The sequence below is a fragment of the Chelonia mydas genome, chromosome 11 (assembly GCF_015237465.2).
Source record: "Chelonia mydas isolate rCheMyd1 chromosome 11, rCheMyd1.pri.v2, whole genome shotgun sequence".
In the NCBI taxonomy this organism is placed as follows: Eukaryota; Metazoa; Chordata; order Testudines; family Cheloniidae; genus Chelonia; species Chelonia mydas.
In genome coordinates, this window is record NC_051251.2 from 69,450,576 (window position 1) to 69,467,750 (window position 17,175).

The 17,175-nt window shown below is 42.6% G+C and overlaps 1 long non-coding RNA gene across 1 annotated transcript in view; it reads right to left on the reverse strand.

The window, feature by feature from the left end:
- Positions 1-16,614: 16,614 nt before the first annotated feature.
- LOC119567364 overlaps positions 16,615-17,175 on the reverse strand; it is a 33,975-nt gene continuing 33,414 nt past the window's right edge. Inside the window, exon 4 of the long non-coding RNA XR_005227340.2 lies at positions 16,615-16,852. This is a non-coding gene — a long non-coding RNA (uncharacterized LOC119567364). The remainder of the gene's footprint in view (positions 16,853-17,175) is intronic.

Below are 17,175 nucleotides of genomic sequence, written 5' to 3' on the forward strand. Positions count from 1 at the left end.
AGGGCACTTCTTTAAAAATGTGGCTTTGTCCTCTGTAATGCTTGCTGCAACCACTTCTGGACCCATTAACAGTTTCTTGATTTCCTGTTTCCTGGAGCTAGTGAAGGATTCAATCTCCTTGATGACTATCCAAGGAAACCCTAAAACCTTGTACAAATGAATACCAAAGAGGCTTTTTGTATTCAGTTTTTCCTGTCAGACACTTGAAACTAGTCTGGAATGGCTAATAAATTCCAACAGGGCCATTTTTAACCAAACAATTTCAATTTCCAGATGCTTTTGTGCTCAATGACTGAGGGACTCACTATTAAAGAAAATCAAAGTGGAGTTGGGGAAAGGTAAATAGATATGAAACTTCCCACCCTTTTTCAACATTAGAAAGAGCCATAAAATGGGGCCTAGTGTGCACTGGCTGCTCTCCGTAGGAAACCAATGACATTTTAAAACAGACAGAGATTCATCAGTACATTGTATACATATAATATGTACACAGTGAAATCTGCATGGGGCTAGTGCCTAGGGGGACCAGCTAGGGATCAGGGCCCCATTATGCAAGACACAGTAAGATACAGTTCCTGAAGAATTTACTTTCTAAACAGACAAAGGGCAAGAGAAATGAAATATTATCCCCATTTTACAGATGGAAAACTGAGGCATAGAGAGATTAAATGACTTGCCCAAGGTCACACTGGAATTCTGTGGCAGAGCTGGGAATGATTCTGATGCTACTGTCTTAATCACAAGATCTTCCTTGCTCTTTTTCAAGGTCCTTTCCAAGTACATATGTTCATTCTGATTCCTGTGCGATGCAGAATACTCAGTACTTTGTCCACCTTACTTCAGAGCCTGAATATGGATCTAGAAGCCTAAATTTTACACACCCATTTTTGAGCATCTCAGTCATAAGTTGGTGTATTCCATTTCTACTGCAGGAGAGCAGTCAACGTCATTCAGATTTACAGCATAACAATTTCTTCTATAGATTAGGTACTCGGGGTGTCACACTGTCAGTCACACCACACGGCAGCAAGCAATTGCTACCAAACGTCTTTCCCAGCTGTGCGCTATGGGGCTATTACTGAGCCACATGGAATTGTATTGTTCTGTCATATCAAACCATGCCTGATACCCACCAGCACAGCCAGGACTGTTGGTGATTCTCCATGGATCATGGACCTATGAATTCTGTCTCGTAAACTACAAAATGTCTGCAATTTAAAAGTCTTTATTAGCCCTGCATACAATGGAAAACATACAACTACATTCAAACTACTTTTCCTGCAATATACACAAACCCCTTTCACTCTTGCAACCCATAAGCTACTCATTTAGCACATACTTTGGGACAGATATTATCCCAGGCTAAGGCCCCAGTGCACTACTCCAGGGGTATGAAGGAGACTGAAAGCACAAGTATAGTACCTTGCCCAATTCAATTACGTAACTGTAACTCTTTTATTTATTTATTTCCTGTAACCTCCTTTATTCAAACACTTTACCACCATTACAACCCTGACAAACATTAGAGAGAAAAGAACAATTTGATTGGCTTCATCTCTGATTGATGGGTCAGCGGTAGGATTTCCAGAAGCCCCAACACTTTTCAGCTTTCAGCAACCAAAATGTTGTTTTGTTTTAACGAAATGAACAAATTTAAGGGGGAAAAAATCTTCAATTTAGCAAAGAAAAAGAATCGAGACCATTTCAAGCTGAAGAATAATTGCAAAGAGTCCTGTGGCACCTTATAGACTATCAGACATATTGGAGCATAAGCTTTCGTGGGTGCCTCCATCGGATGCATCTGACGAAGTGGGTATTCACCCACGAAAGTGTATGCTCCGATACGTCTGGTATTCTATAAGGTGCCACAGGACTCTTTGCTGCCTTTACAGATCCAGACTAACACGGCTACCCCTCTGATACTTGAAGAATAGTTGTTCCGTTTAAGGACACTCAGCTAGCTGATCAAAGTAACAGCAAGAAGACAATGCTGTAAAGTTTCTAGGCCTAACTCCAGCTTCACGATCAAGGGAAATAAGAATAAGAACTAAATGCCTGGGGGGGAAAGGCAGATTTTTAAAATAGTGCGGGTGATTAATCAACGGAACAAACTGCCAAGGGAAGTGGTGGATTCTCCATCATTTGATGGCCTCAAATGAAGAGTGGATGCATTTCTGGAAGGAGTGTGTAGTGGTGCAGGTGGCCCACTCCAGCAGGGGGTGGGGCAGAAGCAGCCAGGGTGGCTGTGGAAACCTGCAACTAATTAGGGGGAGGCTTGTTAGGAGCCAGACAGGAGCCAGTTGCTGGGGCAACCCAGTTCTAAGGAGCTGCCCAGCAGAGCAGAGGGGAGTCTCTCCCTGACAGGCAGGGAGGAGGACTGGCTCCCAGGGATAGCACCTGAGAGGGAGCAGTGCTGGGCAGGCTCAGGGGAGCGGAGGGTGATCTCTGGCCTGTCACCTGCTAAGCTGCAGGCCCCTGCCAGAAAGGGCCAAGAAGGTGCAAGGGCCAAGCGGAAGTGGCCCAGGGACAATAGGCAGACAAGGGGAGAGAAGGAGGGCAGAGAGGCTGCTGCTAGAGGGTCCCTGGGTCGGGACCCAGAGTAGCGGGTGCACCTGGCCGAAGAGGAGCATTGCCAATACTGACTGCAACTTGCCCCTGAAGTGAGGGGCTAGACTTTGGGTTGTGGTTGAGCCCTGAGGCGGGTGCAAGCCAAAGGACTGCCGTGACCCCCGGAAGAGAGGTGAGGAAGAAGTAGTGGGCACTGCTGGAGGGCAGTGTCCTGAAGAGCAACGCGGGTCTGAAACAGCAGAGTAGAACAGACAACGGGCAAGACACCACCCACAGAGGGCACTCCGGAGCTGGACTGAGCTAATTCCTGGAACAACCAGCAGGAGGCACCGCGGTGATGAGTCCTGACCTGTTACAGTGTGCTTTCAACAAAACACAAGTTATTGTGCTCAGTGCAGGGGTAATTGATTAAATTCTCTGGCCTGTTATGCAGGTGGTCAGACTAGATGATCTATGGTCCCTCTGACCTTAAGATCCATGAAAAAATTTCAAGAGTCACAGAGAAAAAGAAGAGAAGTTGGGGAAAAAAGAAAAGAGACAATTCTTTTCACGTGATAAAGTTTTTATGGCACTGTCCACTTGATTTAAGGTACAACAAAGCCTTCTTTTTGGTATACAGATCTGATCAACTCTACCATTCAAGTTCATATGTGACATACGACTTAATTATACTTTTAATTTTAAAATTTCAGCATTTTACCTTAACAAATGGGAAAGTCTTTTTTCCAAAAAAAATCTCTGCCTACAGTATGTTTACATTTGAACTTATAATCATGTGAGTTACCACAATGGTAATATATGACTAGAAGTTCTAGTGCTGACACGACAGAAACATTAATCTCCTGTCCACGGTAAAGTTTACAGCCATGTTACTCAGCATGAAGAAGTCGAGTGTCAGCATGCCCATAGTTTATATGGGCTGGGATGTCCCTTTTCATCACAAAAAATAGCCACTCATAGCTGTCAGCATTAAAGTGATGGGTTTTTTACCAGGCAGGGTTTTTGGACGGGGGAAGTTTTAGCTGATAATTGGTGAAGGATTGAAGGAGTAACCACAAGAGCCGTGTGTGTGTTTTGTTATTAAATGGGATGGAAAATTGTTCCCATTGAAATGAATGTGTTTGTGTATACACACTTTATGCATGGCTACATAACAAAACATGCATTACTCTTTGTACCAGGCCTCCCACACTACAATCCCCTTGAAAGGAGACGTTTAAGAATGTGTGTGGGAGCCAAAGCCTGATGCATGTCTGAGCAGATGCACCATACCAACCCTCCAAGCTCATTGGTTCCATTTACTGACACGTTCAGTGGACCAAGACTCATCCCTAATTTAACTCCCTTGAAGACAAGGGGGTGAGGTCAATTATGAATGTGGTTCAACTAATTCGGGTCAGTTGTACGGCAAGTGTCTTGATGACCTGATCTGGGTACTGCTCTCATGAAAGTCAATGGGAATTTTGATATCGGCTCTGGAGGGATAAGACTGACAGCCAGGGATCTTTCCATCCAAGGCAGCCATCACTGTGGCGTAGTAGAAAGAGCACTGGACTGGGAATCAGGAGAACTGAATTCCATTTCATGGCTCTGCTGCTGAGTGATCGTGGGCAAGTCATTCAGCCACTCTGTGCCTCAGTTTCTCCAGCTGTAAAAATGGAAATAATGATACTGACCTCCTTTGTAATCTGCTAAGGTAAATTGCTGTATAAAAACTTATTGTTATCCAAGAACCCCAAAATTAAGAGGGAAAAGAAAGCCAAGTCTAAATTGAAATGACAGCCAGAACTTCCCACCATAGCTCTGGGCTTCACGGGGAAGTTGTTTGGTTCCTTTCTGCTCAGGCACAAATGATGAGATAGCAATCCAGGACTTGGTAAATAAACTCTCCTGGTGATTGTGCAAACTGTTGGCAAGCACAAAATTAGACAGGTTAACAATCCTCTGCCTGAGATGGTGGCTAGATTAGTAAGCATGTTGGCACAATTAACCTTCAAGGACAGCCAGGTGGAGAAATGAGCTAAGAAGTCTAGTTGGCAGCTGATATCAAGCGGAGTGCCCCAGGGGCCGGTCCTGGGCCGGTTTTGTTCAACATCTTCATTAATGATCTGGATGATGGGATGGATTGCACCGTCAGCAAGTTCGCTGATGACACTAAGTTCGGGGGAGAGGTAGATATGCTGGAAGGTAGGGATAGGGTCCAGAGTGACCTCAACAAATTGGAGGATTGGACCAAAATAAATCTGATGAGGTTCAACAAGGACAAGTGCAGAGTCCTGCACTTAGGACGGAAGAATCCCATGCACTGCTACAGGCTGGGGACCAACTGGCTAAATGGCAGTCCTGCAGAAAAGGATCTGGGGGTTACAGTGGATGAGAAGCTGGATATGAGTCAACAGTGTGCCCTTGTTGCCAAGAAGGCTAACTGCATATTGGGCTGCATTCGTAGGAGCTCTGCCAGCAGATCGAGGGAAATGATTATTCCCCTCTATTCAGCACTGGTGAGGCCACATCTGGAGTATTGCATCCAGTTTTGGTCCCCCCTCCCCAATACAGAAAGGATGGGGACAAATTGAAGAGAGTCCAGTGGAGGGCAACGAAAATGATTAGGGGCTGGAGTACATGAATTATGAGGGGAGGCTGAGGGAACTGAGGTTATTTAGTCTGCAGAAGAGAAGAGTGAGGGGGGATTTGATAGCAGCTTTCAACTACCTGAAGGGGGGTTCCAGAGAGGATGGAGCTAGGCTGTTCTCAGTGGTGGCAGATGACAGAACAAGGAGCAATGGTCTCAAGTTGCAGGGGGGAAGTCTAGGTTGGATATTAGGAAAAACTATTTCACTAGGAGGGTGGTGAAGCACTGGAAGTTACCTAGGGAGGTGGTATAATCTCCATCCTTAGAGATTTTTAAGGCCTGGCTTGACAAAGCCCTGGCTGGGATGATTTAGTGGGGGTTAGTCCTGCTTTGAGCAGGGGGTTGGACTAGACAACCTCCTGAGGTCTCTTCCAACCCTGATCTTCTATGATTCAATAAAAAGTGCAAGCTAAAGAGAGAGAAACCTTTCAGAGAAAAAAAATAGGTTGATCAGAACCACATCAAAATAAGAACTGCCCATGAATCAGATTCTGATGGAGAGTGTTTGGCTACTTAGTATATATGCCACAGAGGGCTCCAAACCAATTACATCCTTTAAAAAATTGCCTTCTGAAGTCTTCAATTCAAATCTCAGGAGGATCCCACTTAAATGCTATCTTATTCCACTTGGAAGACAAAAACTCTGAATTTTAAAAAGGGAGGTACAAGGACCTTTGCATTTTTCTGACTGATTGATCTTTAAAAATGCACCCATTAGAATGTCTCCAGGCTCATGGCTATCAGTTATCAAAAGCCACTATCTGACGTTTATGCCAGAGACAGATTATTGCAAGCTGCCAAACAAAAGCAGAATAGTAAATCTGATGGCTCCCAGCTATTGTACACCCTTACTCATGGTGGAAGAAAAGCACTTAACACTGAAAAGAGCACATGCAGGACACAGTTTTACAGTATTTTCCATCAAGCTGTGAGGTCTCCACAAGAATAAGCAATATGCTCTATGGAAAATATCAGCTATAAGCTTTGATTTAAAAAGGGGACCGGATAGTGGATTAATTTAAAAAAGGACCTGGTGCTATTTTGGGAAGAAAAAGTTGAGGAAGAGACATTAGAAACAGCTGGTATATAGCCCACTTACTCTACTCAGCATTATACTGCTGTACATTATACTGTTATGTTTGTGCAGCACCTAGCACAATAGGGTTCTGGTTCATGACTGGGTCTTGTATGCACTACCACAATGCAAACAATAATGAAAATACACTGCAGGCTCTAATATTGTATCAGAATTGGGTACTATCCCTTTAAATAGTTTGAGCCCTCTGGTGTTACCATCTTCAATTACAGAAGCCACAAGGACCTGAGGCCTGGTCTACACTAGGGAGAGGGGGGGCCAGCTAAGTCGGTCTAAGTTACGCAACTTCAGCTACGAAAATAGCATAGCTGAAGTCGACGTACTTAGAGCTACTTACCGCAGTGTCTTCACTGTGGTAAGCCAACTGCTGATGCTCCCCCATCGACTCCGCCTACGCTCTGGTGGAGTACCAGAGTCGACGGGAGAGTGCTCGGTGTCGATTTATTGTGTCTTCACTAGATGCAATAAATCAACCCCCACTGGATCAATCACTCCGGAGGTAAGTGTAGACATGCCCTAAGAGATCAGCCTGTATATATGTCATTCATAGATTCCAAGGCCAGAAGAGACCATTGTGGTCAACTAGACTGACCTCCTTCATAACACAGGTCAGAGAACTGCCCATAAATAATTCCTAGAGCAGAACTTTCAGAAAAACATCCACTCTTCATTTTAAAATTGTCAGTGATGGAGAATCCACCGCAACCCTTGACAAACTGTTTCAGCGGTTAATTACTCTCATTGTTACAAATTTATGCCATAGTTCCATCTGAATTTGTCTGGCTTAAATTTCCAGTCATTGGATCATGTTTTACCTTTCTCTGCTAGACTGAAAAGCCCATTGTTCCCATGTAGCTACTTACAGACTGTAATCAACTCAGGCCTGGTATGTTTGTTAGTAAACACTGTTATTTCAAACCCAACTGCATCATATTCTTAATGTTTTGTAGAGAGCAAATACAGTAAGGCTCAATCCTGTCAACAGTACTGGGTGCTGCACTGCCTACCAAGGGGTCCCACTGAATGAGACCTGCCCACTGTAGTAAGCATTACATTCAGTACAAGTGTCTGCAGGATTGGGGGCTTTGTTTCTTTCATTAGGGGAAAACAAACCCTTTGAAAGGTCAGAGAGGTACTGACTACCGTCATGAATAATAATAATCTCCAGCTCTTACCTTGTGCTATTCACCAGAAGATCTCAAAGCACTTTCCCACAGGAGGTCAGCACCACTACCCCCGTTTTACAGATGGGAGACCAGAGGCATAGAGAGGAGAGGTGACTGGCCCAAGGTCATCCAGCAAGCCAGTGGCAGAGCCAGAAATAGAACCCACTTGTAAGTCCTAGGCTTGTGCTCTAGCCACTAGGCAGCGCTGTATTAATTTAACAACCTATGTCTATAGCATTAACCTATTCCGTGCAAAAGTACTCCTCCAAGGGTCAGCTGACACAAGGTTGTAGGAATTTCTCTTAGCTATTGGTACACGCTCAATTGTGAATGTTTATATAAGCCTATGCAACATATCTGGAAGGAAAGAGAAGTTCAGTTCAGACAGAACTAGGTTAGAATTTTTTTTAGACAAAGTTAATATTTCAGACAGGAGACATTTAAGAAAATCTCTGGAGAGCCAATTAAATATCTGCATTTGGTATCTGATATGTATTAGAACAATCTTCTATTTCCAGGAGCAACTCATATCCGTCAAAGCCTTCTTCTTCAAAAAAAAAACCTGCTTCACTAAGTCTTGTCCAGTGACCTCATTGATGACTAAGGAGGGTCTTGTGATTCCAAAGAGGATGGATCTAGACTGTTCTCAGTGGTAGCAGATGACAGAACAAGGAGCAATGGTCTCAAGTTGCAGTGGGGGAGGTTTAGGTTGGATATTAGGAAAAACTTTTTCCCTAGGAGGGTGGTGAAACACTGGAATGCGTTACCTAGGGAGGTGGTGGAATCTCCTTCCTTAGAGGTTTTTAAGGTCAGGCTTCACAAAGCCCTGGCTGGGATGATTTAGTTGGGGATTGGTCCTGCTTTGAGCAGGGGGTTGGACTAGATGTCCTCCTGAGGTCCCTTCCAATCCTGATATTCTATGATTCTATGATTATGTTTAGTTTAGCTTATGGATTCAGTTTAATTCCTCGTTCTGCCACAGGCCTTCTGTGTGATTTCTGTCTCACTGTGCTTCAGCTCCCCATCTGTAAAATGGGAACAATAATACCCCTCCTTTCTTTGTCTTCTATTTAGATGGCCGTGCTTTGGAGCAGGGAGCATTTGTACAGTGTCAGCTCAATTGGGGACTCTAGACATTATCTTAATACATATAGTAAGAAAATGCCCTTGCCCTTGAACTATGCTCTATACTATATCGGTGTGGGTTAAATTTAAAGTTCTTCAGGAGATGCACCATATCTTTTAGCTTGTTTGTAAAGTTCTGTGTACACCAATAGTGCTCTATAATAGTATTTTATTAATATTTATTTAATATTAACAATACCTTTACTATAGTTCTGTCAGGCACCAGATTTTGCCTTTGTTTGCAATGTAGAAGTCCTCTCCTACAGTTCTGAAAGATTTTGTCTGGAATGAACCTTAAAACAGTCACTGGTATTGGAAGGAGGCAATGGGGACCTTCGCTTTTAAAATTCTTGTTGTAGCTAATAGGTTGCTCATACAATAGCTAGTCTATTGTTTATTTCATAGTTTAGGTCTGGAAGAAATCTTGATGTTTAGTGGACCATTGTGATTCAGCCAATTGTTCCCACATGGCTTTGTGGAAGTGCTTTCAATAGATCCCCAGTTTTCAATAGAAACAGTATTGCTTCCTCCATACTACCTTCTGAAACTCAGTGAATTTGGCATAGAGGGATTGACTGCGCTGGTATAATATAGGTGTAGGGCAGACAGGTACCATGCATCCTTCCCTTCTTTACCAAACTTGCTTGCTAAATTGATGGTGTATTTGCTTCTCTTTGGGTATGTCTACAGTGCAATCAGAAGTGTGATTTCAGCATGTGTCAATACACTTGAGCTAGCTTTGATCTATCTACCTTGAATGGCACAGCAGCATGGGCTGTACAATCTGGCTTGGGACCCTGGGTACATATTCGAGCGGCTGGCCCATGCTGCCGCAGCTTCCTTGCTACAGCTCTTTGAGCTAGCTAGCTCAGTACGTCTACACAGGCTGCAGTCACAGCTCTGGCTGCAGTGCAGCCGTACCTTTAGGGTCAAATTCTGCCCTTGGATACATATGCACAGCTCTCATTAGCAACTTGGCACACAGAGGACAGCTGCAAACTCTGGTCCTTTGCATAGGGAGCCTTCTAAGGGGATGGGTCTGCTCTGGTCTGGGCCAGTTTCGCTATGTGTTCTCACAGGAAGGTTTGACACCATCAATTTGAATTTCAAGCCAGGCACCCAGGGGAAAGGTGGAGAGCTAATCTCTTCACCCATGTTGGAGCAGATACCGCTATGGTACTGAATTCCTGTTTATGGAATTACAATCAAATCAATTACAATCAAACAGAGAATTCGATCAAATTGGTTGAAATGGGACATTACCATTAAAAAAAAAAAATCATTTAAACTGTTCTCAGTGCGGAGTGTTCACAAAAGCTTCCAGTGTCTGGATTTCTCTGCGTTTTGTGTCACTATTGAAGACACGGACATGTAGCATATTCCCTGAAATTAATCTGAATTATGCCACAAAACAGATGTGCTCCCTGGTGCACAAACAACTTTCTTGTTTTAATTTCAAAGCAGCTGCCGCCGCATCAGATCCGATCCTATTAATAAACACAGTGTTGGCTGACATGACATAATGAGTTAAGACACGATCATATATCATCGAGGGTCACGGTGGTAACTCTAATCAAGTTAGGAAGCACAATACCGCTGCTCTATCCAGGAGCAGACTTGATGGGGAATTAGGGATATTGTCTTGACAATACAAAGCATTCTTTAAGGGTGAGATTCCCTCCCAGCGCAGAGGGCCAGCATGAGGCCTACGCACCACTGAAGACCTTGAAATTAAGAGGTGCACAGGAATGGGGGTGGAATTAATTGGTGCACAACAAGGAATTTTCCCTTTGGGACAGATTCCCAGTTTGTATAAAACAGCATGGCTTTATTCATAGATTCTAAAGCCAGAAGGCACCATTGTGGTCAACTAGTCTGGCCTCCTGTGTAACACAAGCTGTAGATTTCACCCACTAATTCCTGCATCAAATCCAATAACTTGTGATCTAGTTCAACCACATCTCTTAGAGCCAGACGTTGAATCCTGATTTAGAGATTCCAAGTGATTAATAGTTTACCACATCCCCTGGTTAGCTGTTCCAATGGTTAATTACTTTCTCTGTTAAAAATTTCCATTTTATATCCATTTTACATTTTTCTGAAAAACTTTTAGACATTGGAAGTTGTTATGCCTTTTTCTGCTAGATTAAAGAGCCTCTATTATCAACTCTTTTCTCCCTAAGTAGGTACTTACAGAGTGATCAAAGTAACATCTGAACTTGCTTTTAGGTAAATTACCACAAATAGAGCCCTTCAGGCTTCTCATAAGATATGCCTTCAAAACATGAAGCATCTTCGTGGCTCTTTTCTGAGCCCGTTTTAATTTTGAGAGATCCTTTCTGAAATGCAAACACCAGACCTGGTCTCACCTGTGCTGCTTGCAAAGTTAATTTTACCTCCCTCCCTCCTCCGATTCAAAGCTACTCTGATTTACACCTGCTGAATATTGGGGTCTTTGTGGTGTTGCACAGAGGTAGTCATTGTATCACATACCCCAAAAAAGTCATTTTATGGGATCCCTAATTATGAAGAAATACAGTTAGAAATGATAGCAAAAACTTTTTACTGAAGACAAAATATATAAAAAGAAAAGGAGGACTTGTGGCACCTTAGAGACTAACCAATTTATTTGAGCATGAGCTTTCGTGAGCTACAGCTCACTTCATCGGATGCATACTTCCACAGTATGCATCCGATGAAGTGAGCTGTAGCTCACGAAAGCTCATGCTCAGATAAATTGGTTAGTCTCTAAGGTGCCACAAGTCCTCCTTTTCTTTTTGCGAATACAGACTAACACGGCTGTTACTCTGAAACAAAATATATAGTAAATTAAATCATGAAACTAGTGTCATGAAAGATTGCATCCCCACACCCTAGGGAACAGACTTAGAATATAGCAGCTCTTCTAGCCAATCCTTTGTTTCTCTTTTTCTTGCACTCCTCAATATCTTTTATTGCATTCAGGAAGCATTGGTCACAATGGTCCATTCTCTCTTCCTTACTTTCTAGGAAATAATGTTGATTTCTAATATGAAGACTTTATTAGTCTATTAAAGCTGGTAGAATTGAACCAGGTACTTTTTATTGACTAAAAAAATATTCACAAATCATTTTTTCCTCTATTTGCTGTGAATCTCAAATTCTCTTTACTTATTGTTTGGTTATTCAGCCGGGTTTTTGTTCAGCTACACACAAATCCCAGAAGTTTCATGAATTTTATTGCAGATGATTATTCAGGTGAAACACTGTACCTGAAGCGCCTTATTTGCTTTGATATCTCACTGTTTATAACATTTTATCCAGTCAGGGCACAGAAAAAGCCATGTGAGTTAGCTGATCAACCACACAATGTGATTAACGAATATCGACAGCTGGCGAAAACAGCCCATTGGCTGAACAATTTTTAGACAAAGTATTTGGCAAATATTTACCAGGAATGAATGCATTCAAGGAAAATCAGGATGGGTTGAATGAATAATAAGTGTTAGTCCTGAACAGATCAGGCAGGTTCTACCGTTTATTATTAATTCATTTAAGCTTATTGGGGGATGCAGGCACTGCACAATCCGTGTAAACATAAAGAAGTCAGATAAACATCCCACAGAATTTACTCTTTATCCACCAGAATAAACTACTTCTCCCTTCACTTCAAAACCTCTGTTCAGCCCCCCACCTGCCTGGGAAAAAAATTGCCACATGCCCAAAAGGCTGCTCCATCTGAAATCCACAGTCAACGGCCCTTCATGAAGAAGGCCCTGCCAACTGTCCCCTTCTCTTTAAATCTCCTCAGTTCAGCAAGGTTCTCAAGCACATGCCTGAGTTGAAGCTTTAGGCAGGCACCTGATTAAACACCTTGATGAATCAAGACCTAAACCAAGGGAACCAATAGCTCTAGCACCACAGCTGATCACAGTTACTGCAGTGTTGCACCAGGAAAGGGGTAGTCTCTAAGGTAACCTGGACCCAAACTACTTAGTGCTTTATAGTTAAAGAAAAATCACCTGAGATGCTAGTTGAGAAGATAAGAGAACCCTTGGAGGGCTCTTCCCTGGTTTTGTTTTTGGTTGTTGTTGGTTTTTTGGGGTTTTGTTTTCTATGCTCACCGGCCTTTGCCAGCAAATATTTGTGGGCCCCGATGATGGCACTTAGACGTCTAACTCTGATTTGTGGGAGCACACTGTGTCAGCCTCACTCGGCATGAGTGAGCTCCAGCAGCCACGGGGGAGGAAAGAGATAAGCTGTGTAAAAATAGGTGCTAGAAATAATTGTGTCAGCATCAATAGCTAAGACTGTGTGGAAGAAGACAGGGAGGAAACTAACAAAATAAAAGGAGCACACTAACAAAATACACTGTGCACATTGTTTTCAGGGCTTGGTCCTGAAAATGACCAATCAAAAGTGTATGACTGGATGTAGAAAGGAAGACGCATGTGTCAGGATGGGGTTAAATTTGTATTTAAAGTAATCAGTATTTTTATTCTTTGGATTTGTGGTATATCCTGTACCCACTCTGTGTAGTCTTAGTGTATGCCAGTAAAAATACCTGAATGACAAATCTGGATTCAAGCCGAGTTCTTGGGAACCGAGGTGTTACGGTCTCTAGAGAAATCTCAGCACTGGTACTTGGCTATCTAACAATTATATTGCACCAGTGTGTTTTAGGCATGACAGGTCCGTGTTGAAACATAGGCCCATCAGGCAACGTTTTCAAAGGCACTTACTCTATGAATGGGATTTCCAAAAATTGGCTTACCTCTGCTCCCATTAAAGCCAACGGCAGTCACCTTTGACTTCAGTGGGAGCAGCGTTAGGCCAGTGCACTTTTGACAATCCCAGCCTATATTTCCGAATCCAGGTCAAATCACACTGAGGTGTTTTTTTTAAAAAAAAAAATCATTGACAGTATCTTTCTTCCTCTCCATCAAACATACTGTATTTTCTCCACATTTTAAGTAGCTTGATCATTCACAAATGTTCAACAGCCAATGAAAATATTTCAGCTGCTTTGGTTAAGAGAACCAAAAACTGTATATGGCACTGCATATGCTTTTCATGAAAGGTTGTGGTTTCTGGAATCACTTAGCATTCCATTTCCTTTACAGGAAATTTTAAGAACAATACAGGCTCCCTCTTTTGGCTAAGTGAACATTATAAAAGTGCTCTCAAAACTATACAGTCCACGCATTTCGTCTATTAATGCCTCAGTAATCAATCGATCATCCTGCCTGCAGTGCCACATGAGGGTCATCTCAATATTGCCCTTATGTATTGTGTTGGCTAAGCCATTGAAAACCAGGGGTAATGTCTCCGTGTACCAATTTGATGGCTGGATGACCTTATCCAAGCAAACAGGCCTGTAAATGTGTAGCTTTCCTAGAAGCTGGGAGATACCCTATGTTAAAAGACTGGTGAAAAAAGCAAGAAGCAGGTGCTCAAAATACAAACTCATGTTGCTTAGGTTTGTTTGAATTGGCTCATCATTTTCAGCAAGTTGCTACATATACAGATGAAAAACTTGATTGCCTAACCAACATCATAAGTGGGTTCAGTTGCAGAAAGACCCCCTTCTGAATCTATTTCTCAATCCATCTGCTTGCTTATAGACAGCATTACCAAGAGAAATGTAAGCATTAATGTAGTTAATGGGCAAGCCAGGAAAGTCAGCTGGCAGCTGATTTTCAAGACACGTCCAATTATCCCTTAAAAGCATTTTAATTTACAGGCGTTTTTGTTCTTCAGGACCTGGCGTCTAATTTATGGAGTAATGTTTTTTTAAGATGGCCATTAAAATGCACAAGTAACAATTGAAGGTTAAGAAGGTTAGGCATTACAGCCAGATTAGTTCTATCAGATGACCTGAAGCAGAGGTTATATTAAAAAATGCCTTAATTAAAACAGGTCAGAACCAGTCTAAACTCTCAACCTCCAGTTCTATTCACTAATTGGAAAGCCGATGCATACCAGAGGAGACAGACGATTTTTATCTACATAACATCACATGAAGAGATGTTACTTTGTCAGCACTGCTCCTAATACTCTGCCTGAGGAATGAGCATATGTCGTTCCGGATTTCACCTTTTTCTTCTGTGTTTTAATCCATTTCTAATTATTCTCCAAAATTTAACAGACTGAGGGCATTAAAAAGGAGCTTATATTCTTCCATACTAATCCAAATCCTTCTGTCCCATGTTTGTTCAGTATTATGACTGTGGCAAAAAGATAAAGAAACCAAAGCCAATAATTTGTCCTCAACTTGACCCAGTGCTCTAGGAGGCCAGTTCAGTTGTCTGCTGCATCTCTTTTGAGTCTGGATAGCTTGTGTTCAGTTCAGTCTTCTAAAGTCACTTCCGGATTACAGGCCTCAGTCCAGCACTGCACTCAACCACAAGCTTAACTTTCAGCAAGTTAAGAATTTCATTGACTTGGAGAGCTGAGATGTGCTCCCAGTGTGACACTGTGGCCAAAAGGGCTAATGTGATTCTGGGATGAATAAACAGGGGAATCTTGAGTAGGAGTAGAGAGATTATGTTACTTCTGCATTTGGCACTGGTGTGACTGCTGCTGGAACACTGCATCTCGTACTGAGGCTCACATTTCAAGAAAAATGGTGATAAAATTGAAGAGGGTTCAGCAAAGAGCCATGATTAAAAGATTAGAAAACATGCCTTACAGGAGCTCAATCTATTTAGCTTAACAATCAGAAGGTTAAGAGGTGACTTGATTACAGTGTAGAAGTATCTACATGTGGACAAATATTTAATCATGGGCTCTTCAATCTAGCAGAGAAAGATATAACACAATCTGATGGTTGGAAGTTGAAGCTAGACAAATTCTGCATGGGAGTAAGGTGTAAATTCTTAACAGTGAGAGTAATTAACCATTGGACCAACTTCCCAAGAGGGACGGTGGCATGTCCATCACTGACCATTTCAAATCAAGATTGGGGTTTTTCTCAGTTATATGCTATAGGATTATCTTGGGGAAGGCGTATGGCCTGTGTTATACAGTAGGGCAGACTAGCTGAGCACTCTGGCCCCTGCTGGCCTGCAAATTCATTAGTGAAGCATGTGCCTACATGTTTTTTGGCAGGTTTGGGGCCAGAGCACCCAGAAGCTTTTCTTTGCTTTTCCAGTGTCCAATTCAGGAGAATCCCTGTGCTGAGGTAACTTAGAACTTTTCAGGATCTGTATTGTCCTCAGGAGTATCTCCTCCCAGCAAACCGGGTACAGGACATCGCATCACTCCATAGGCCTGGATAACCGTTGCTCCATTCTAGTGGCACGTACGCTCCCTGCAGTATTTGCTGCATTTCCCAAAGGTGTAATGATGTGTTGGATCCACATTTTTACCCTTACTAATGAGCACTCCAAAGTGCTTGGCTGCCAGCTTCAGCTCTCCAAGCCACATGTGCCCCCTTCGCACCACCCAATAACAAAAATATCAAGCTTTTGGTGACATAAATGATCCTTTCAAAATAGAGAGAAGAAATGATCTAGTGGGATCCAGGTTTACTTCCTTACTCTGCCCCAGACTTCCTCTATGACCGTGGGCAAGTCACATAGGGCCAGTTTTTTTAAGATATTTAGGAGCCTAAAGATACAGATAAGCACTTAGTGGGATTCCCATTGAATCCTTACAATACAGTCCCCTGCAATTACCAAGATGTGACCTGGATCCTTGCTCCTGTGCAGAGGAACCTGGATTTCCCAACTCAGGACCACATCCTGAAGAGGGTAGACAAACTCCTAGCTGCATTCCTGTCACTAAGAGCTGTACACTGACATGTAGTACAAGGAATAGAAGAAGCACAAGGAGCAGCAGAGGTTTAGGGTGGGCCTAAATACGACAATCAGAATGAGAGCCACAGGTACAGTATGTCAGCTAGTTTTCCACACTGAACAGTAACAGCTGTTGTCTGGTTTTTATGTTAAAGGCTTGCGCGCAGGAAGCCATGCATATGCACCCATTAAGTAGCTTATAAAAAAAAAATCTTCCAGCTTTTTCCATTAAGGTTTATTATAATGCACTGAAAATGCAAACATCTTGCCTACATCATTTGTTTACCTTCCTCCTAAATAAAGAGCTACTGCTTAGCATGTAATCCCCTTTGAAAACCAAATTAGTAATCTGATAGAGGAACCTATACACTGGAGGAGGACTCATGTGGCTCAGACTAGCGTCTTTGCTTGCAAAATAGTTCCAGGCTGTTTTGTTCTGCAAACGGATTGAATAGTCTGGGCTGTAGGTTGTTCAGTGCAGCAAAACCTGGTCACAAAAGCAATTGCTGTGTATTAGTTCCATCATTGCCCATCCCCGCATTTCTTTATTAAACAGCATTAATCCTGCCGCCATGTTTTGTTACCTAATGCAAACAGAGCTCTTTCCTAATAAGGTTCTGGTTTCCTTCTTTCCTTAGTGCTCAGAGATGCAATCACCCTGTCTTCATGGTTATGTATCTGTAGCATGAGAGGGAGCCTGATCCCCAGTAGGGGCTCTCAGGCACTACTCTAACAGACACATTTATATACTGTATACCCTATGCGAATGGAATGCTTCCCTAATCCTTATTTTCTACTGCAGACCTGCTT